The following is a 23,965-nucleotide window of genomic DNA, read 5'->3' as shown; positions in this document are numbered from 1 at the left end:
CTGCGCATCATCCTCCTCCTCCTCCTCCTCATTTTCAGCCTCCATCTCAGATATCACCACATCAGTTACAAGCTGGAAGCACTGCAGTACTGCCTCCGCCAAGCGGCAACAGGCTGTGCTGAAACTCATAAGCTTAGGTGATAACCCTCACACTGCTTGTGAGTTGTGGAGAGCTGTGAAAGAGCAGGCAGATCTGTGGCTGAGATGGCTGAACCTACATCCAGGCATGGTCGTGTGTGACAATGGCCGTAACCTGGTGGCGGCTCTGAGGCGAGGCGAGATCACACATGTACCATGCCTGGCTCATGTGCTTAACCTCGTGGCTCAGCGGTTTCTTAAATCATACCCCGAGTTGCCAGATCTGCTCGTGAAAGTACGCCACCTGTCAGCTCATTTTCACAAGTCGGCTACTGCTTCCGCCGCCCTTGCTGTGTTGCAGCAGCGTTTGCAGCTTCTGGCACACCGACTGGTGTGTGATGTCCCCACACGTTGGAACTCTACCCTCCACATGTTGCAAAGGATTTGTGAGCAGAAGAGAGCAGTTGTGGAGTACCAGCTGCAACAAGGCCGTCGATATTCAGGTCAGACTCCACACATAAGACCTCATGAGTTGACCTGGATGTCTGACATATGTACCATCCTGACAAACTTTGAGGAGGCCACCAAGATGCTGAGTGGCGATGACGCCATCATTAGTGTCAGCATCCCACTTGTCTGTCTTTTGCAATGCTCTCTGCAGGGAATTAAAGAGGAGGCATTGCAGCCAGAGTATGATGAGATGGATCAAGAAGCCATAGTGGGCGATTACACATAGCCCAACCTCACGCATGGCTGACTTTATGTTACACTGCCTTAACCGTGACCCTCACGTTGTCAAAATGTTGGGTGACAGTCATTACTGGTTGGTGACACTTGTAGACCCCCGCTACAAGGAGAACTTTCAATCTCTTATTCTTGAGGTGGAGAGGTCTACAAAAATGGGCCAGTACCAGAAGGCCCTTGCTGCAGAACTGTTAAAAAAATTCCCATCTGAACACGCTAGTGGCAGAGGTCACAGTTCGTTAACCAACCAAAGCGTACAAGATAGAGAGAGGCAACTCCAATCCAGCAGAGGCAGGGGAACACTGTCAACGTTCTGGGACAGTTTTCTCAGACCCTCCCTTCGGACAGACCCTGAGGCACGGGGTACTCTCACAAGTAGTGGAAAGTTTCAAAAGATGGTGAGGGAGTACCTTGCCGACCGTACCAGCGTCCTCCGTGATTCCTCTGTGCCTTTTAATTATTGGGTATCCAAGCTGGACACTTGGAATGAACTCGCTCTGTACGCCTTGGAGGTCCTGGCCTGCCCTGCTGCTAGCGTGTTATCGGAGCGTGTTTTTAGTGCCGCTGGGGGAATTATAACTGATAAGCGCACTCGCCTGTCAACTGACAATGCTGACAAGCTGACCCTTATCAAAATGAACAAGGGCTGTATTGGGCCAGACTTCTCATCACCACCAAATGACAGCAGAGTAACAAAGTCAGATCCACTGTGTTATTTCGGGAGGTGTATTCACATGCACCGCTTCACACCCACACATGGGTATACGCTTTCTCATTTCGGCTGTTTTATGTTCATCTCCTTATCCTCAGCCTCCACCACCACTATACCACCAGGGTGACTGTGGTCCGTGTTGCCATTATTGAAAGTTCCTCTGTCCTTATTTTTGTCAGCTTTTGCTTGGAAGGCATAAGCAAAGACTGTGGGAGACCCACTCCCCAATAATGGGAATAATATTTTTAAGATGCTGTACTGTATGGCTCTTGTAAGGGGCATTAAAAGCGTCTTGTTATACCACTCTGACCTCCATGTCTCTTGTAAGGGGCATTACAAGCGTCGTATTATACCACTCTGACCTCCACGTCTCTTCTGAGGGGCATTAAAAGCGTATTGTTATACCACTCTGACCTCCACTTCTCTTGTAAGGGGCATTAAAACCGTCTTGTTAAGCTACTGGGACCTCCACGAGTCTTCGAACGGGCACTGCATTTCCTCCTTATTTTTTGAAGCTTTTGCTTAAGCAAATACTATAGGAGACCCACTCCCCAATAATGGGAATAATATTTTTAAGATGCTGTACTGTATGGCTCTTTAAAGGGGCATTAAAAGCGTCTTGTTAAGCTACTGTGACCTCCACGTCTCTTCCAAGGGGCATTAAAACCATCTTGTTAAGCTACTGCAACCTCCACCACTTTTCCGAGGGGCATTAAAATCGTCTTGTTAAGCTACTGTAACCTCCACGTCTCTTCCAAGGGGCATTCAAACCGTCTTGTTAAGCTACTGGGACCTCCACGTCTTTTCCGAGGGGCATTAAAACCGTCTTGTTAAGCTACTGTGACTTCCACGTCTCTTCAAAGGAGCATTAAAAGTGTATTCTTAAGCCACTCTGAACTCCACAGCTCTTCCAAGGGGCATTGAAATGTTGTTTTTAATTACCTCTAACCTCCACGACTCTTCCAATGAGCATTGCATTTCCTCCTAATTTTAGTCAGCTTTTGCTTTTCAATGCAAAGGCGAAAAGTAAGGGAGACCCACTCCCCAATAATGGGTAGAAGGTTTTTAGTATGCTGTAATCCACGTCTGTTTCAATGGGCATTGCAGTTCCTCATAATTTTTGGAAAGCCATCTATTCACTGCTTAGGCCAACAGTGTACAGGAGACCCAGTTGCTATAAATGGAAAAACCGGTTTAGTTAAGGCCCTCTGACCTCCATGTCATTTCCAAGGGGCATTGGAGTGCCTCAAAATTTTTGGTAGGCATTGCACTCACTGTATGCCCTATAACTGTGTAGCCGAACCGCTCCTTTTGTTACGGAAACATATCCTACAAGACATAAGTGGTTGACTGGCCTGATATTAATGTGAATGGTCCCTGTTCCTCCTGCTCTTTCTCCTTTGCCACTACCTCATCTATCATTTATCACCTGAAGCTTTGTTTTAACGGGAGTCATAGAACTGGAATAGTAGCAGGAAAACATCCAGCAATCCTCGGAGGAGGTAGGATATGCGCCAAAACGCTGACCACCTCAGGCCTAGCCGCTACTACATACATGCGCTTGCATTCCAAGAAAACAAAGCAGATGCTAACTTGTATCATCATCATCATGGTCCTCACCTTGGCACTCTCAACTTCCCTGATGGAGAAGCCAGGGCCCACCAGAGGAGTCTGATTCTCTGGTGGGTTTGTCCAATGCTGCCCTAAAGCAGGCCAGGCTAAGAAAAGTGTGTGGGGGGATGTTCCAAGGAGAAATAGTGGTGGACTGGGGACCATTTATGGACACCCGGCTGCCCCCAGGCAGCTGGGGACCGTGTGTGGACACCCGGCCGCGGGGGGGCTGGGGACGGAGTATGGACACCCAGCCGCCCCCTGGCGGCTGGGGACCGAGTGTGGACACTCGGCCGCCGGGCAGCAGGGGACTGAGTATGGATTCCAGGCCACCAACGCAGCCAAGACATGGTGGCCAGATTCCGCCTCCACATGCCTAAAAGGCCCAATTTCAAGTGCAAGCAAGCAGTATGGTATTGCAGCCTGGGGGTGGGTGGTTGCCTGCATATTTGCGCTTGCATTGCAAGGAATGGGGGAGGTACAATTGAACACTGCCCTGGGACAAGAACTTGCACGGGGATAGTTGCAAGTCTGCATCTTCTGATGCGGCAAGGATGACTTCTGATGGGCACACTTTTAGGCAGTGACCTGGGAGTCAGAGATGCTTCCAGGGGTCTTCCCCATGCTGTTCCCATGTCTTTTCAGCACTGTATGCATGTGTCACACAGCACATGGCCAGATAAGGTTGTAAAATGTTAAAATGACATTTCCCGGTGAATGCATTTGTCACGGTTGAAAGCAATACAAAAGTGCAAAAATGCATAAAAAATGCTACTTGTGAACATAGCCCAAGGTGTGGAGGAGTATTTTTTTGGGGGGTTATTTATTTTACCTTATACACAAGTCTTTACCCTGGAAAGGAAGTTCCTTAACATATTTCACAGGAAAGCAGTTTCAGTTTCGTTTTTGAACGTTTTATTGTGAGCCCTTAAAAGTGGCTTAATACCTCTGAACACATTGTTGACAGCAGTGACCTGGGCATCAGAAATGCTTCCTTGGGCGATCCCTATGCTGTCCTCATGTCATTTGAGCACTGTCACTATCGTTTTGGGCACTTGTTAGGCTTTTAAAAGACTGCCGGGGGTGCCACCGCAAAAATGGTCGGGTCTCCCATAGACTAACATTGGGCTCGTTGCTCGGGTCGAGCACCTGAGTATCACGGCGAGCTCGGCCCGAGCTTCGAGCACCCGAGCATTTTAGTGCTCGATCAACACTACTAAATACCCTTTTCTACTCCTAAGTGAAACTTTCTATTGGAGCAAAATCCTAACAGTTGAGTCTTGTTGAAAAGTTTGTACCATTTGCATTATTGGTGTTATAATTGGAAACTTCATCGTGAGCTCTGACACATTTTTATATGTTGCATACATCACCCAACTTAATAAGAGATTTTAGATAACTCCAGAACTTGTCTATCACAGTACCCATAAATCTGCCCCAGGATTTTCATCATGATTATAACGGTATTTATGACACTAAGCAAAATGGTGAGTGTTTAGCCGGCGTGGTTACTATACGAGTCCCGCATTACTCCATTCACATTGTTGATGCCCAGAGCTACCTCTGGTTATTGATGAACCTAACAGTGAATAGCTACAGCTGCTTCTGCCGTACTGGCGGTGCCTAGAAATCTATTTTTATTAGGGAGGTGGGAGGGGAACCAGCTGTGGGTCTGTCGAGAACAGCAGGGTCTGTCTAAGAGCAGAAAAAGGATGCCTCAGCCGATTCATGGCTTACATCAAGCCATCACATCTGCACACCCTTGGATCGATGAAAAGGATGGATAATATTTGTCAGCTGCAGATCTTTTGCTTTTCATTGCCTACAAGAATGGGAAAGTGTAAGAAAGAGAGAGGGGGTTACAGTTACTGCCAGGGGCATTTCCTGCTGCATCCAAGTGTAACCTATAGCCAAATAAGTAGAGCAGATGATGTGTGATATACTTTCCCACAGCGGCTGAGGGACTGATAGTGAAATTCTGGCTCCCACACTAGTAATTCACTGAGGAGCCATTGCTGCGCTCATCTTCACAACCTTATCCTGCTTAACCCCTTATCAACTTAATAGAAATTCAAAATTATGAATATTTAAACCACATATACAGAAGATGTCATTTACATCACGTCGGATTACCCTGCATACATTGCTTTCTGCTTGTTCACCCATATTTTACAATTGAAAATATGACTGGAGCAAAACTTCCCAATGTCAGAAATAGTAAAACATGTAGTATGCTACAATAAAGCCCACATTTCATGTAAAAATATTGTACAAGATATCTTATAAGTTTATTTTATTCAACTGAACAATTAAGCATTTAATAAGACATGTTTTACTCATTCCAGAAAATATTCATGGAAGAAAAGCCCCCAAGAGTAAATCTGGGCCAGAATAATCTAATCCATGTGAATTAAACAGTAACTTTTTCTACTGCCGCTCCCCCATCGTTCTTACCTAAGGGTTAGCGTACCACAGACGTAAGATTGAAATGAATTGGAATACCAGTGGATTCCCAGACAACTGTGGCTAATTCAGATGTGAAGGGTCTTTTTGAGGATTTAAAGCTTTTACTCAGATCCATAAAATGACTTCCCAACTGAACTGTTTTCAATCATTTATTGTGACTGTTAACTTTAGAGACTCAAAGACAGAGAGACCCTGTGCCCCAGTGAATGTGGAAATATGTTAGGACTATAATATTCTCTGGTCAATTTTTATTGATGCCTTTGTTTTATTGTAAAAATAAATAAATATTGTAGAGGAGCATTGAAGAGCTTATAGAATGTGTGCTGCTATAACGTTCATTCTCAAGATCTGCAGATTCTGGTGAACTGAAGCTTTTGTTTGCAGGATTCTTATACTTCAGTTGTATCTGTGGCTTCCTATTAAAAATAGTCAGCAATGATTTTTTTTATTTTAGTCATGGACGGAAGATGAATTCAGGGCTGAGTACAAAAATAATATTTTTATTGCAATGCCTTTCTCTGTATCAGTAAGGAAACCTCTTGGAGCATCTGTTCTAACCAAAATACTCTGGGTGTGATTCATTAAGACTGGTGTAGCACATACCAGTCTTAATAAAGCGCTTGCTGAAGTACACTGACCTGGGGGCTGGCGTACAGTTCTGGTTGAAATTGTGATGAATTGATAACTTGTAATGACAACGCATCATGTTGCCCATGTCCTACGCATGTCACGACCATTATTGGTGTAGCTGGTAGGGACTGGCATGTCAAATGCCAAAAGTCGCAATATTTTTTCTCAACTGTCGTGTTGTACAAAAAATATTGTGACTTATTAAGGTGTTTACACCAGATTTCTGCCATTTGTAAATATTCCATCATGTTTCTTCCCTATCCAGCCATCCTAGAATATAGAATATAGAATTTAGCATTCTTCTCTATATGCTGACAGTTGAAAGATCAAGTCTGTCATAGGATTACTGAGTTACATTAAATGTAAAAAAAAAACGACCCCTGGACTATGTTTCATAGTGCCATTGTGTTAGGCTTGCAAAAAAAACACAAATCCATCAAGTTCCACCTATAACCTGATGCTAATTAATCCATATTAGTGCAAAATTTTATCTTGACTCTTATCTTTAACAGCTTTGTGACTTTTTGAGCCAAAAATCATAATTTGCCACCAATAGTTGTAAAAATTGGATCAAAATTTTGTCATAATCTAAAATACACCAGGTGGGAACTGGAGTTAAATTACACCAAATTGTTTGACTTTTTAAGGCACAATTTATAAATTAGCTAAAAATATTTGAAATCGCTAAACTTTGCCCACAAAGAGGAAAACAAAAAAAACAGGCAAGTACATATAAAACAGACTTCAAAAAAGGCGTAAAATAGAATAATGAATTGGGTGCAAAACACAAAAAACTAGTCAAAAACCAGAGCAAAGACAATGATGAATTGGGGCCAGTATTTTAAGTGTGGCCTGACTAGTGACTTGTCTAGAGGCAAAACTATGACTTTACATTTATCTACACTAAACTTCAATTGCTATTTCTCAGCCCAAACCTCCATTTTCCATAAATCCTTCTCTAATATTAAATTATCATTCTCTGTGTAGATTACCTTGCAGAAGTTAGTGTCATCTGCAGATATTGAAATTCTACTCTCTATGCTCTCTACAAGGTTATGATTAAATATATTAAAAAGAAGATGGCCAAATACAAACCCCTTTAGTACCCCATTGTTAACTGTGACCCAATCAGAGTATATTCATTTAATAACCACTTATTGATCAATAACACATATTTTCCTTCAACCCATTGTTCTCATTTTTTGAACCAACCTTTTATGTGATCTTATCTTTACTTATGACTAATAATAAAAACATTACATGAAATTGGGATAATTACACAAAGGAAACCACTAAAGGGTTGCAAAGGGTAAAAAGCACAAGTACAGAAGATTAAATTATATTGCAAATTATTACTGACCATCAGGTAATATATTATGTACATGCAAAAGCACTAGGGTAGAAAACTATGAAAACAAGTGGAGTAAAACGTACAAAATATAATTAACCAGTAGCGAACACCTTCTATATAAAATACTAAACAGTATAGCACTGAAGATAGAGTAATTATATCAAAACAATCAGAAATGCAACAGATGTGCCTATTCAGTGAACAGCAAATTCCTTTCCATATTTTCAATGGATCTCTGTTTTGCAATCTGGTCAATTAGATCCAGTATCTAGGCTTCTCAATGTTCAACGTGCACACATCTAGCACAGCAGCATGGACATTTGGCTGTTCAAGAAGTGCACACATGCGACAAGATGTACACTGGATGGCATTGTTATTAATGGAGTAAATTTTACTTATGAAGATTGTACAAACACAGGAATAAATAAATACAATCAGTTAATTAATCCAGCTTTCTCCTTCTTAACTCCCTGAATCCAAAGTCATTATATCACAAGTCACACATTTGAGACAAAACACAAGCTCTCTCGCTCACTTTTTCAGGCACTATTAAATATACTTTATTCTTCTTAGCTGTAAAACAGCCTGCAGCTAACCGCAACATTTGTTAAGTACTCAAATCGCTGCTATTTTAATATCTCTCAATTAGGTACTCCCATCATTAGTTAGTTATGCATCACCCTTGAAGTTGAGCGCTCTAGTAGTAGCTTTGTGATTATTCTTCTACTTCAGAATATACTGTATAACTTAAAAAAGACCCTTCGGCTGCGTGCCCACTATGCGTTTTTCAAGCGTTTTTGATGCGGAAATTCCGCAGCGTAAACGCTTGCAAAATGCTTGGTAATCCGTGCCCCATGATCCCCAATGAAAATCTGCATGTTCTGTGCCCATGCTGCTGAATTTTCCGCAGCGGATTTTCCTTGCGGAAAAATCCGCAGCATGTCCATTATTTGTGTGTTTCCGCATGCGGATTTGAGGTCCCAATACATTTGAAAAACGCAAGTCAAATCTGCACGTAAAAACGCGTCAAAAACGCGTGTAAAATCCGCAAGCGTTTTTACTGCCAAGCACATACCCTTCACCAGTTGGAGCATTATAAACTGGCCCCATGATGAAATAATGGATGCAGAGCTGAATAAAACTTTGATTTTATTTTATAATTTCTACTCTCTGTTGCTTAGATATTAGCGTGTAAAATTTAGGTTATAATTTATGTGAAGTCCAATTTGGCATTACCAGAGATTTTTCATTGGAGATGTGTACTCATTCCATTGTATGATATTAACCAATAAAAAGCAGGCAACAACATACAATCGGAAAAATAACACACACCCAAAATTGCTAAGAACAGGCTTTCTCCTGTGTGAGATCTGTAATGACAGACTGTCTAATCTCACTAGTCTCACTACAGAGTGATTACAAATGGAGGGAGTAGAGCAGAGATTACGAACTCCTTTCATCTTTCATGTCATGCCAGTCAGTGTTAGGGGAGGGGAGTAAAGCTGAGCTGACAGCACTCTGAGATGAGAGCTGCAGCTGCAGAGGTGTTTTAATAAGATAAAACTCAACTCTGCTATACTGCTCCTTCCCCCGCATTGACTGACTGAGATGAAAGCTGAAAGGTGTTTGTAATCTCTACTCTACTGCATGTGTAGCGCCCTGAGGGTTCGGCCGCTACAGGGATATTGCACCTCAGACCAGAGGTGTGATATTCCACTCCCAGGTAAGGATGGAGTATGGACCAGGGCTCAGTTAGCTGCATACAGCACACACACCCCATTTCCGAGGGACAGCTCAACGGTGCTCCCACTAGACAGAAGTGCAGGCACGACCGACTATGTCCCTGCCTGGAGTGGGGAGGGGGGTGGAACACCCAGTGCTGTAGGGGCAGATAGGGGTTGGTTCCTGAGCGTAGGTAGGAGCCCATTGGTTGCTGGTCACCTGGGCTCATGGTCAGAGGGAGGTATAAAAGGTGGACACCATCTTAGCTCTAGGAGAAGAGAAGAGAAGTTCAGTTCTGTCCAGAGAGGAGAAGGCGGAGTAGAGGCTCTGTAGGAGCTCTACTCCAGGAGGGCCTAGTGAGAGGCCGAGGAGGAGGTGAAGGAGAGCTGAGATTTTGGCTCATCTCAGCTCCAAGAGAACGGAACGGAAAGGAACAGGAAAGAATGGAAAGGGAGAAGAAGAGACAGAGAAACAGAAGGGCTCAGGAACAAGAAGGTGGAAGGGACCCTAAGAACCCACGAGAATCCAGGGTGAAGGGTCAGGCAGATTAAGGGTACCGGATCCCAAGTTGGTGGAGGAGAAACTACCCTCAGCCAAAGACCGGTTGTCGTGATCATCTATTGGTGCGACACCTCATCAAACCTGCTAGGAAGGCACCATATAGGACAGCGGAGGACGGGGCCCACGTTTAACCGCACAAGTCCGCGGCAGCTGGAAAAAAGTGGGTCACTGGTGAGGCAGGCCAGAGAAAGGATTAAAGGGGGTCCTGTGCCATGCTCCTGAACTGCCTGGGAGTTGACCAAGCCCCACACCTGGTGGACGCAGCACGGCTCGGGCGGTCACTGCTGACAGAAGTGACCCGGAACAAATGAACTGTGAGTAAAGACCCTGGATTGTAACTTGTTGTCTGTGTGCTCCTTCGCGCCTCCAGCACTACCGGTACTGGGACTCTCACCACCATCACTCCCACCATCCACTACACTGCCCTGGGGCCGCACTCTTCCCGTGGGGAGTCACACCATCCCAGCTGCACACGTCATCGGCCCCAGCGGATTGCCTTTCAGCGGCGGTTCCTAATAGCCGCAATCCACGGGTGGCGTAGTCGGACATTATCTGAAGCACGTAGCAGACTACCATTGGCCTGACCACCCTGAGCCACGGAACCGGGTTGCCACTACTACTCCCATCGTTCCCCTACTGCCCGGATCCGAGTGCCCCACGGCCCAGGGGGCGAGTCAGCTTTGGCGTAGTCGGCAGGATTTCGTGCCCGCTAACCACGGGTACTGCGCGTCTGAAAAGAGACTGTTTCGGTGTACTAAAGATGGTGCTCGCCCTAAAAGAACGAGCGCCATAATGTGCGCGCCAAAAGACCACAGGAGGCCGCCTCCCATCGTGGGCCGGGTCCCAGAATGGCGCCAAAGAGGAAGCCCGCCCCAACAACCATGAGTACGGCTGTGGAAATGTCCGTCAACGTAGGGGGGCTGCCCCTGAGAGTGAATGTCAGCAGAATGCCCCAGGACCACCCCCCATGGGGGCGGAAAGAGAAGAAAACTGCGGGGCAGGGGGTGGTCTGGATCAGTCCAGACAGACCGCACCCGGGAATGGACGCCCTCAGCAGCACCAGCCTCCTGCCCCGAAGCCTGCTGCAGGCTGAACCGCTCTGCAGCCTAGCAAAAGTCCTAGCGCAGCTCCCGAGAGACCCGGAGCGTGCGCAAGCTGCACTGGAGGACCTGGAGCGGAGGATGGTCCGGGCGCAGCGGGGTGCACTCACTGAGTGGAGAGAGGAACTGGCCCGGCAGGCCGAGACCCACCAGCAACAGGCCTCAACCGCACCCCGGAGTTTGCCTGCCTCTGAGGACGGCGCAGGAGGAGAGAGGACCGGAGGCGACGCTGCGGAGGGAGCCACGAGGACTGAGGCAAGTGAAGGGGACGTCACCACCCCAAGCCCAGCAACCGCAAGCCTGCCCCAGCCTCCCATCGCAGCACCCGAAGCCCCACTCACCGCACCTGTTGCCGCGCCGCCACTGCTCCCAGCTAGGCCTCAAGCGGCGAGTGCCGCGACCACGCCCCGCCCGGCGCCACGCCCCTTGACCCCGGGCGCCGTAAAGCAGGAAGCATCATCGGCACGGTCGCAAGGCCTGGATGACCCGGGCGCCATCGCTAAGCCTGCACCCCTGTCCCGGATGGGACTGCCACCTAGCGCAGCCAAAAGACCCCCGGCCTGGTTGCAAGGCCGAGTGCCCCCGGGCGCTGCTCCCAGATCAGGTCCCCCCACTATACCATCGCTGGGCGTGGACCTATTGGCACATCATACCGGTCCGGATGGACTGCCGCTGGAGTGGCCGGCGGAAGTGACCGGCAGTCAGCCATGGAAAGCCCAGCCCCCGCGCGAGCCTCTGATACTGGCTCCAGAACCCGTAGAGGTCACCCTACCCCCACTGGAGGACGTCCAATTTGCGTGGGACCCCACCAGCGAGAACTTGATGGGGTTCTCTCAAGAGACCCGAGCAGACGCGGTCCGTCGTCTGGAGGCCTGTCATCAGCAACTGGCGACCTTTGAGCAGGAGCGACGAGAGAGACGCGTCAGAGAGGAACGGCTCCAGGCCCAGAGTGCTGAACAAAAACGTAAGGCCCGCCAAGACCCCCGAGCAGCCCGTGGTCCCCGAATCACCGGGACCATAGTCAAATTTCACATGGAAAACGGCTGAGGGTTCATCAGGGGCCCAGAAACCGCAGGCGACGTCTTTGTGACCCGCAGGGATGTTGAGAGTCATCTACCTGAGGGACACCGTGGCCGTGACTTGTACCCTGGTGATGTGGTCGCCTTTACCCGCCACGTAGGCGCAAAAGGACCGTACGCCCTACATGTTCATCGGCTCACTGAGGAGGAGCTACAACACCGCGGCTATGAGGAGAGCCAAGAGGACCCGGACGGGTCTGAAGAACCATATGAGGAGGAAGAAGGAGCATATGGAGGACACCGCTACTAGTAAGTAGCAAAGTACCTGTGTACATAGTTACCCGTCAGGGTACAGAGAACTGATTACTGTTAAGAGACTGTTACCTGTGTGCCCCTCATCCCCTATCAGGCTGAGGACTGTGAGCAGCCATTCCCTTCCCAAAACTTGCCGATGACTGAGAGCGGCCAATCCCTTGTATATAGTTGCGCTTCCTAAAGCGCCCCCTACTGGTTTTATAAAAAGACTACCACGTCTACCTTGGGACAGCAAGTCCCTCATGTTTACAAGTTTGCCAAAGTTCCTGCACTTACAAGAAGAGTGCACACCTGGTCGCAAGTTGCACCGCCGCCAGGATCCAAGAATGTGTTGTAAAAATGTTTTCCTGCAAATGTTTTATCTGAAAAGTTTTTATATGCTGCTAGATAGTAATGTGAATGTTTTCTAATAGTGTTTATATGTCAAAAGAGTTCCAGAAGTATTAGTAAGCGTTTTATAATAGTGTGACAAGAAAAGAATAGCGTTTCTCATAAAGGGAATTGAACCATGTTACCTGTTTTCTGATGTGAAAAGTTTTAGAAAGTTTTGCATGTCCTGTAATTAACTGTTTTTGCTCTTTTCGAGCCCGAGGGCGTGCTATGCTTTACAAGGGGGGAATGTGTTTGTAATCTCTACTCTACTGCATGTGTAGCGCCCCGAGGGTTCGGCCGCTACAGGGGTATTGCACCTCAGACCAGAGGTGTGATATTCCACTCCCAGGTAAGGATGGAGTATGGACCAGGGCTCAGTTAGCTGCATACAGCACACACACCCCATTTCCGAGGGACAGCTCAACGGTGCTCCCACTAGACAGAAGTGCAGGCACGACCGACTATGTCCCTGCCTGGAGTGGGGAGGGGGGTGGAACACCCAGTGCTGTAGGGGCAGATAGGGGTTGGTTCCTGAGCGTAGGTAGGAGCCCATTGGTTGCTGGTCACCTGGGCTCATGGTCAGAGGGAGGTATAAAAGGTGGGCACCATCTTAGCTCTAGGAGAAGAGAAGAGAAGTTCAGTTCTGTCCAGAGAGGAGAAGGCGGAGTAGAGGCTCTGTAGGAGCTCTACTCCAGGAGGGCCTAGTGAGAGGCCGAGGAGGAGGTGAAGGGGAGCTGAGATTTTGGCTCATCTCAGCTCCAAGAGAACGGAACAGAAAGGCACAGGAAGGAACGGAAAGGGAGAAGAAGAGACAGAGAAACAGAAGGGCTCAGGAACAAGAAGGTGGAAGGGACCCTAAGAACCCACGAGAATCCAGGGTGAAGGGTCAGGCAGATTAAGGGTACCGGATCCCAAGTTGGTGGAGGAGAAACTACCCTCAGCCAAAGACCGGTTGTCGTGATCATCTATTGGTGCGACACCTCATCAAACCTGCTAAGAAGGCACCATATAGGACAACGGAGGACGGGGCCCACGTTTAACCGCACAAGTCCGCGGCAGCTGGACAAAAGTGGGTCACTGGTGAGGCAGGCCAGAGAAAGGATTAAAGGGGGTCCTGTGCCATGCTCCTGAACTGCCTGGGAGTTTACCGAGCCCCACACCTGGTGGACGCAGCACGGCTCGGGCGGTCACTGCTGACAGAAGTGACCCGGAACAAATGAACTGTGAGTAAAGACCCTGGACTGTAACTTGTTGTCTGTGTGCTCCTTCGCACCTCCAGCACTACCGGTACTGGGACTCTCACCACCATCACTCCCACCATCCACTACACTGCCCTGGGGCCGCACTCTTCCCGTGGGGAGTCACACCATCCCAGCTGCACACGTCATCGGCCCCAGCGGACTGCCTTGCAGCGGCGGTTCCTAATAGCCGCAATCCACGGGTGGCGTAGTCGGACATTATCTGAAGCACGTAGCAGACTACCATTGGCCTGATCACCCTGAGCCACGGAACTGGGTTGCCACTACTGCTCCCGGATCTGAGTGCCCCACGGTCCAGGGGGCGAGTCACATGCACCTCCTAATCACACAAACAGATCTGCAGTCCAGTGAGGAGAGCAGACTGTTTGTCATTACATGTCTCACATTCAGGAATCTGTTCTAAGTAATTGTGCGTCATGTTTTTTCCCCTGCATGTTGCTGCTGCTTGTGATTGATTAACCTCTTCCAGAGGAAGAACTTAACATAAATTATAGCCTAAACTTTACAAGCTAATATCTCAAAGGAAAGGAGAAATTAAAAAATAAAAACTACATTTTCATCAGCTCTGCAGCCCCTATTCAATGATGTGGCAAGTTTACCATGCTAAAACTGGTTAAAAATCTACTTTAAATGGATTGTCCTGGATAAAAAGTCTTCAGTCACTCTATGTAACTGTAGATTGCCGAATCATGACAGTATGCGATGAGCACACTGTGGACTGGGCGGTTATGTTATCGCATGTATGTGATTTTTACACTTGTGGTCAAGTGCCAATTAGTCCCATCCCACTTCTCTTAATTCTCTTCTATTGAGAAAAGATGGGTGAATCTAGTTGCCACATGACTACCCACCCACACCATGAATATAATGGAATTGTGACTGTGGGCACAGCATCACAATTCATCAGTTTGCAGTCACCTAGCGTGACTTCAAACTTTTCATTTCAGCCTCAACAACCTGACTAAGCACAATGTGATTAACACTTCAACTAAAACAGAAACAGCTGCAGTAAGATAAAAGACTGTTGTGACCTGAAGAAAAAGAAAAAAAATTAAGAAAGTACAAATAAAAAGTTAGGATGAATCTAGCAATGCATATAGGCTTTTGTTACAGGATTCCTAAATACCTCTTCATTGACCCTACATCACACACTTAAGACAAACCACACTTTAGACTTAACACTTTCAAACTCGCTACTCGCTTTTTCAGACGCTATAAAAGATAATATTTTGTCCATATCTGCAATATAGCCTGCAGCTAACCACAATATTTGCCATGTTTGTTATTAAACATTATGCTTCCCACTTGCCTATGTCCAATTATTAGTGATGAGCGAGTATGTTTTGTTAATCTTTTCGCCGAGTATGCTCGGGCGAGCACAGAGTAGTTACAGCTGCTCGGTGTTATGTTTGAATCACTCCCGTGTGCATGATTTGCGACTGTTTAACAGCTTTAATACATGTGAGGAATGTGTAAGAAATAAACATTCCTCACATGTATTAAAGCTGTCAAACAGTTGCAAATCATGCACACGAGAGTGATTCAAACATAACACTGAGCAGCTGTAAATACTCGGTACTTGCCCGAGCATACTCGGTGAAAGGGTTAACAAAACATACTCTCTCATTACTACTAATTATTAGTGATGAGCGAGCACTAAAATGCTCGGGTGCTCGTTGCTCGGGTCGAGCAAATCGCAATGCTCAGGTGCTCGATCCGAGCAGCGAGCCAATGTAAGTCTATGGGAAACGCGAGCATTTTTCTTGCGGCCCACCCGGAGGTCTGCAGGGGGTCTAAAATTTGCCCTAATCGATGGGAACAGTTCTCAAATTACATGGGAACAGCATGGGTAAGACCCCTGGAAGCATCTTTGACTCCCAGGTCACTGCTGTGAGCAGTGTATTAGGCCACTTTTATGGACTCACAATAAAACATACAAAAACTAAACCAAAATGGATTTTCCTGGAAAAAACGTTAAGGAACTTTCTTTCCAGGGTAATGACTTGCATATAAGGCAAAATAAATAACCCCCCAAAAAAATTCACCTCCACACCTTGGTCTATGTTCGCATGTAGCGTTTTTGATAAGTTTTTGCATTTTTTCATTGCTTTCAATGGTGAAAAATACATTCACCGGTAAATGTCATTTTAACATTTTACTGGTACCTTATCTAGCCATGTGGTATGTGAGACATGATTAGACACATCCTGTTTCATTTATGAAGGAGGGACTCTGAAAGTCACAAAGCCTATTTTTACAAGGCCATCAGGCTGCTCTTTCTATTGTTAAAGGGCCAGCAGTCATCCCTCACTATCGTTAGAGGGCCATCAGCTGGTTATGCTTTGTTGTTCCCATTATTATGGAGAGGGTTCCCTATATTGTTATTGCAGTGACTTCTAGGCCTGCCCAAAATTTGTAAAAACCTCAATACACCTTTGAAGAGACATAGAGGGCCTGATTTTTTTAAAAAAAATTCCCATTATTAAGGAGCGGGTCTACTGTACTGTTATAGCGTATGCAGTAACTGCAAGGTCTGCCCAAAATTTGGAAAAACCCAATACACCTTTAAAGAGACATAGAGGGCCTGATTTAAAAAAAAATATATTATTAAGGAGTGGGTCTCCTATAGTGGTAATGCCCATGCAGTGACTGCAAAGGCTGCCAAAAATAAGGATGCACTCCTATACCCTCTAAAGAGACGTAGAGGAGGTCCTCATTAAAAAAAATGTTACCATTGTTAAGGAATGGGGCTCTGTGACGGGAGCTAGTTACCCCATCCGCAGATGTCGAATCTTCTTCTGCAGGCCCCTGACATGGAAAGGCTTTTCTTACACTGGGATATATAAAATATGACTATCGCACAGTATCTCCAAGATGAACTTAACTTTTATTCTCACAAGCAGGTTTTATAGAGAATCACTCAGGCTATTTTTAGCACTCATTGTTCTCACCAGATAATACCCACAGTAGGCTCCCAGACAGCAGTTATGCAACAACCCATTAATCAGCACATTGTCTGTTTGCCACTGCTAAGTGAGCACAGGAAGGTGGGGGCCAAGAGTGCTTCTGTAACATCACAGAATGTCCAACAATATGCGATCCACAATATTCACCCCACTTTATAACATTATGTCCCATTAGCTGCATAGGCGCTACGACAACCCCCATGTGGCAAAATCTTGGAGTACGAGGTTGATCCGTCACAGTCTCCTATACTGGTAATGCCCATGCACTTAGTGCATGGGCTGAAAACATTTACCCCTGGGAGGTATACGTAAACATACTGTATAACATACAGAATGTTAGAGGTAGGCCTCTAAAAAAATTTTCTACGGGCATCATAAACACCCTTACAAAAAAATTATGTGTTGCATCAATGTCACCCTGGTAATATGGTGGTGGAGGATGAGGAAAAGAAGGAGGAGGACAACAGAAAATAGAAAATATCAGGAATCGTATACCAATGTCTGGGTGTAAAGAGGTACATGGGAATAGACCCACCCCCCAAACAAAAGCCACTAGATTTGTTCCACTGCTATCATCCGGTCTGGCCAAATCGATCCCTTGGTCATTTTGATTAGAGTCAACCTGTCAGCATTTTCAGTTGACAGGTGCATCCGCCTATCAGTTATAAAGCCCCTGGCGGCACTAAAAACCCGCTCTGACAAAACGCTCGCGGCAGGGCAGGCCAGGACCTCCAAGGCTTAGAGAGCTAGTTCTTGCCACGTGTCCAGCTTGGATACCCAATAATAATGAGGCACAGAGGAATCATAGAGGATGTTGGTTCGGTCGGCAAGGTATTCCATCAGCATCTTCCAAAACATTTCCCTCCTTGTCAGAGTACACCGCGCATCAGTGCTGAGAGGGTCTGAGAAAACTGTCCCACACCTTTGAAAGTGTTCCCCAGCATCTGCTGAATTGTATTTGTGTCTCCCTCCCTGTACTCCTTCATTGTCCAAGGAACTGTGACCTCTGCCACCAGCGTTTTCAGATGGGAATTTTTTTAATAATTCCGCAACAAGGGCCTTCTGGTACTGCAACATTTTACTAGACCTCTCCACCACGGGAAGGAGAGATAGAAAGTTCTCCTTGTAGCATAGGTCTAGAAGTATGAACAACCAGTAATTACTGTTTGCCAAAATGCGTATAATGTGAGGGTCACAGGATAGGCAGAGGAACATAAAGTCAGCCACATGTGCCAGACTGGTAACAGCCAATTCTTCCCTGTCCTAACCAAGAGGACAACTGTCCATACTCTTCTCATCCTCCTCCTCTTCATTCTCCCTCTCCTCAGGCCATCCACGCTGAACAGACAGTTTGAATGTAGTGTGGGTAGTACCGTATGTAGCACAGGAAGCTAGCTCCGGTTCCTCCTCATCCTCTTCCTCCTCCTCATTAGCACCCAATCCGCATTGGGATGAGATGAGGCTGCGCTGTGTGGCATCACCCTGAATGCTTCTTGCTCCATCTCATCGTGCTGCACCTGCAATGCCTCCTCTATAATTGTGAGCAGCGAGCATTTCAGAAGACAGAGAAGCGGGATGGTGATGCTAATTATGGTGTCATCGCCGCTCACCATTTTGGTGGAGTCCTCAATTTTTGGAGGACGACACAGATGTCTGACATCCATGTCCACTCATCAGTTCTTATGTGCGGAGGCTGACCTGCAGGGCATGTTGAAGCTGAAACTCAAAAACTGCCCTCTGCTGCTCACAAATCCTTCCCAACATCTACAACGTTGAGTTTCAACGCGTGGTGAGATCGCACACCAGTTGGTGAACTGGAAGCTGCAAATGCTGCTGAAGCATGGCGAGGGCGGCAGAATCTGTAGGTCACTTTCAAAAATGGGCACACACGAAGCTTTTGACAAGCAGCTCAGGCAGATCCGGGTATGTTTTGAGAAACTGCTGAACCACTAGGTTGAGCAAATGGGCCAGGCATTCTAAACAGTGTTGTTCATGCAATCCGCATAGGGTAACTATATTTATATCAACAATTACAAATTGTCATAGGCAAATAAACCCTAAACTAAAGACTCATAAAATTTAACTTTTATTAATTACTATTAAATTATTAGAGGAGCATATTAAAACCAGCATGCAGTCAGCAGTGCAAAGGGACAGATAGCTATTATATCTCTCCTTATATTGGTCTCCTACCTATCACTGTTTCATAGTCTGTCCCAATAGCATCACTCATATAAGAGTATCAGGATATACTTGAGGTGTATACTTGAGGTGGGGCCGCTACCTACACTTATCCTATATAGTTTTCATACACTGCTGACTGCCACATTTAAAAGCACCCTAAAGCCTCCCCAACATGTTTCACCAGATGTAATGGCATCATCAGGGGATTGAGGCTATATGGGGATTGAGGTTCTGGACATTGTCACACACGACCATGCCTGGGTGTAGGTTCAACGGTGACAGCCACAGATCTGCCTGCTCTGTTACAGCAGTCAACAACTCTTTGGAGGTGTGCGGTCTGTCCCCTAAGCATATTAGCTTCAGCAGTGCCTGTTGCCGCTTGGCCGAGGCAATGCTGCAGTGCTTCCAGCTTGCGACTGGTGTGGTCATTTCGGAGATGAAGGCTGAAGAGGAGCAAACGTGCAGGAGCTGTAGAATGTGGGGAAACCTTGATTGACTCAGGGCCCGCAATCCTCGGCATTGAGAGAACGTGTTGCGTCCAAGGGTCCGACTGGGTCCCGGCTTCCACTATTTTAGCCCAGTGTGCCATCAGCGAGATGTACTGTCTCTGGCCACAAGCACTTGTCCATGTGTCCGTGGTTAGGTGGACCTTCCCAGTAACTGCGTTGTTGAGGGCACGGCTGATGTTCTGGGACACATGCTTGTGTAATGCGGGGACGGCACATCGGGAGAAATAGTGGTGGCTAGGGACCAAGCACTAAGGGACAGCCGCCGCCATCAGGTTCCGGAAAGATTCCGTCTCCATGAGCTTAAAAGGCAACATTTTAAGTGCAAGCATTCGAGAAATGTGAGTTTAGCAGTGTGGCCTGTGGGCGTTGGCTGCATATTTGCCCTTGTGTTCCAAGGACTGGGGTAGGGACAACTGAAAGCTGTGCTGGGACAAGGACGTGGACTGTGATGGTGATGGTTGCAAGTGTGCAACGACAGGTGCAGGCGGGAGGTATCTTTGCCTGCGCCATGGACAGGAGGTTGGCGTGCACACACAACAGCAGAACATGCAGTGGTGTCATCCACAGACACTGTTTCTGGACCTTGGCATTCAGCCCACCTAATCGGGTGCTTTGCTGTCATGTGCCTGATCATGCTGGTGGTGGTCAGGCTGGTAGTTTTGCTACCCCTGCTGATGCTGGCTTGGCAAATATTTCAAATGGCCTTTTTGGGATTATCTGGACAGTCTTTAAAAAAGAGCCAGACTCTGGAAGACCTAACAGTTGGACTAGCAACTTACGTCGTGTTGGTGTTCTGGGGAACAGTTCCTCGCATTGTGTCTGTGGCCACCCCGCTGCTTCTTCTTGCCTGATGTGGTGCTACACCTCTATCCTCCTGTGTGCTGCTGTCCTCGCTATGCATGTCACCTTGCCAGGTTGGGTCAGTGACTTCATCGTCCACCACCTCATCTTCCATGTACACACCCTGGGCCTCCTCCTGACTTTCTGGCAAAGGCTCTCCTCATCATCATCAACATCCACCTCTTGCGACAGTAATTGCACTTTCCCACCATCGCCTTCATGTGACCATGGCTGCTCAAATATTTGGGAATCGCACATGCGATCTCCTGTTGCCCGGCTTGAAGCTGGATGGGCGAGTGGCCAGAATCTATAAATGGAAAAGTGAACAGCTCTTCAGAGTGTCCAAGTGTGTGATCAGTTGTCTCTGGGCACTTGGCATCGCGGGAGGAAGGAGGATCAGGGTGAGGAATATATGGTCCAGACTCACGGCTACTGAGACTTGACCGTGTGGAAGATAGGGTGGTGGTTGCAAACTGACTGTAAGAATTATCTGCTATCCAACCAACAACCTTTTCACACTGCTCTGGCTCTAAGAGTGGTGTTCCGCGGCCCCCTAGTAATTGGGACAGGAAGGTTGTTCGACTTGATGTGGGTGTTTGTTGTGCTCCCTCAGCAGGCACAGTTTCATCTTGCTCACGGCCTCTGCCTCTGTGTGCACCATCATGTCCACTTCCTCGTCCCTTGCCTTTACCATTTTAAATGGAGTGTAATATTTGGCCCGCTCCACAAAATGTCTGTATTATTACCACAGTAATACGGGATCACGTCTGATGACCACAGTTTTAGGAAGTGGCCTTATAGATATGGTATTGGTCAGCGACCAAGTGTGAATAGGTTCAACAAAACACAGATGGCTGACTTTAAATCTTTATATGGAGTGGAATATTTGGCACGCTCCAAAAAATGTCACGATTATTACCGCAGTAATATGGGATCACATCTGATGTGGTAACCCTTCTTCTTTAGGGAGAACTTTGGAATACACAGCAAAGGGTCTTCGCATTGCCAGTGAGATTCAAATTAAAATAATTTATCGATGAAGGGAGGGAGACAAAATGCATGCAACGTATTGTCAGAAGGTAGAGTCTGTCTGAGGCGGCTAAGACTCACCATATTTATTAGCTAGAAAAAGCGGAACTACAACCGTTACATGCAACTGAACAGGAAACCGAAATAGACTATCAGTGATAGCTCACTTTCCGTGGCCCAACATAAAACCTTCTTGTCAGAGAACTCATAGGAAACCAGTATCTTAGTCAGACATTCCATGATGCAAGTTTTAAGCAAAGACTACACACACAGAAAATCATATAATTGTTTCTAAATAATAATGAAGCCAGATATAAAATATTAACCATAACACATCTAATGACCACGGTTTTAGGAAGTGGCCTTATAGATATGGTATTGGCCAGCGACCAAGTGAGAATAGGTTCAATAAAACACAGATGGCTGACTTTAAATGGAGTGGGATATTTGGCACGATTCACAAAATGCCTGTATTATTACCGCAGTAATATGGGATCACATCTGATGACCATGGTTTTAGGAAGTGGCCTTATAGATATGGCATTGGTAAACGACCAAGTGTGAATAGGTTCAACAAAACACAGCTGGCTAACTTTAAATCATTAACTGGAGTGGAATATTTGGCACGCTCCAAAAAATGTCATGATTATTACTGTAGTAATATGGGATCACATATAATGACCACGGTTTTAGGAAGCGGCCTTATAGATATGGTATTGAATGATAAAAGATCCTGTTGGCGCTCTTGTGGATGTTATGGGGATCCTCATGATTTTAAAAGGAACCACTTTGTAACCCACTTTTTCTTTAAAAAATGTAAATGGTTTTATTTTCTTAAATGATATTTATGAACAGGATATCATGATAAATATATCACATATACAGGATATCTTAATAGAGAAATCGCACAATGTGCTTCTACTTAAAAAGCTTTCATCAGGTGAATAAAGAAGATGAGTATAACATAGTTTTATTACTGTTGATAACAAGGGAAATGGTACCATTCGAAATACATTGAATAAATATTGGTATCTGATTAAAAAAAAACATTCTGAAAGATTTAGTTCACCCTAAACCAAATATATTATTTAAGAGGGGCAAAATACTAAAGAATAGCATTGCACCAAGGCTTCTGAGAAGTAAACCAGTAAAGACGTCTGCTGTACATACTAAGGACAAAGAAAGAATTGGAATCTTTAGATGTGGAAGTAAAAAATGTCACTGCTGCAGAATCATCAATAAAAATTTTTTTAATGCTAGATGGGTAGAGATCAATATAAAATAATCACAAGAGCTAACATGTAGCTCAGAATTTCTGATTTATGTTGTAACTTGCAGCTGTGGACACAATTACGTAGGACCCACTGTTGAGACCCTGCGGAACCGCATGAATGGCCACAGGTATAACGTTAAAAAGGGCTACTTGAAACAAAGCCTTTCAAAACACATAACACTGGTACATGATAAAAACTTCAATAATGTTACTGTTACACCTTTGGAACATATTCCACCAGGTACCAAAAATAGGAAAGCGATACTTCGTGCTAAAGAATCATATTGGATTTATAAACTTGGAAGTTTGTACCCTGATGAACTGAATGAGACAGTGGAAACTGTTTAAAAACTTTTTTTTGTCTGTTTTTGTTTTGGTTTTTTTTTCAAGTTTTTTTTTTCTCAAAAAGTTTTTTTTAAAGAATTTTATATAATATACTGTGTCTGAGAGACACATGGTTATTTCAGATGGTTATTCCCTGGTTGTATATAAATCGATTTGTGTGTTGAATATATGTTGTATTATTGTGGAAACAGCTATTTAACATTTTTTCAAACTATTAGTGTAGAGTAGCGAACGGCAACAGCTGATTAGAATGAACAATGTGATTCCAGCTTGGGGAAGTAACCCACCTCCCTTCAAGAACATTTGAGTATAAAAAGTTTGAGAGCTATACTCTTCTTTATGCACCTGAAGAAGGCTTTTTTAAGCAGAAACGCATTGTGTAATTTATCTATTAAGATATCCTGCATATGTGATATATTTATCATGATATCCTGTTCTTAAATATTATTTTTTAAGAAAATAAAACCATTTTACATTTTTAAAGAAAAAGTGGGTTACAGGGTTGTTCCTTTTAAAATCACGAGGATCCCCATAACATCCACGGGAGCACCAGCAGGATCTTTTATAATTTTTTACACTCACATGGAGGCCATTGTCGAGCCAGGACAAAAGTGCAACCAGGTAATACTGATGGGTTGCAAACCGTGGGAAGTGATTTTCTATCACTGACACACCTTTACTTGAGTTGTGCCTGGACTAGCACAACCTAACCAGGTGAGCATATACAACGATAATATCTCTCATGTTATTTGTATTTACTGTGCTCAGTTAGCTCTCCTCTCTGTCCCAGTTTTCTCTTCTGCCCAGATATGGTATTGGTCAACGACCAAATGTGAATAGGTTCAACAAAATACAGATGGCTGACTTTAAATGGAGTGG

The sequence above is a fragment of the Phyllobates terribilis genome, unplaced genomic scaffold (genome assembly GCF_046119375.1).
Source record: "Phyllobates terribilis strain yellow unplaced genomic scaffold, ASM4611937v1 Scaffold_2__4_contigs__length_985480577, whole genome shotgun sequence".
Taxonomy (NCBI): domain Eukaryota; kingdom Metazoa; phylum Chordata; class Amphibia; order Anura; family Dendrobatidae; genus Phyllobates; species Phyllobates terribilis.
The sequence above is the reverse complement of the archived record's forward strand: the minus strand, read 5'-3'. Positions refer to the sequence as shown.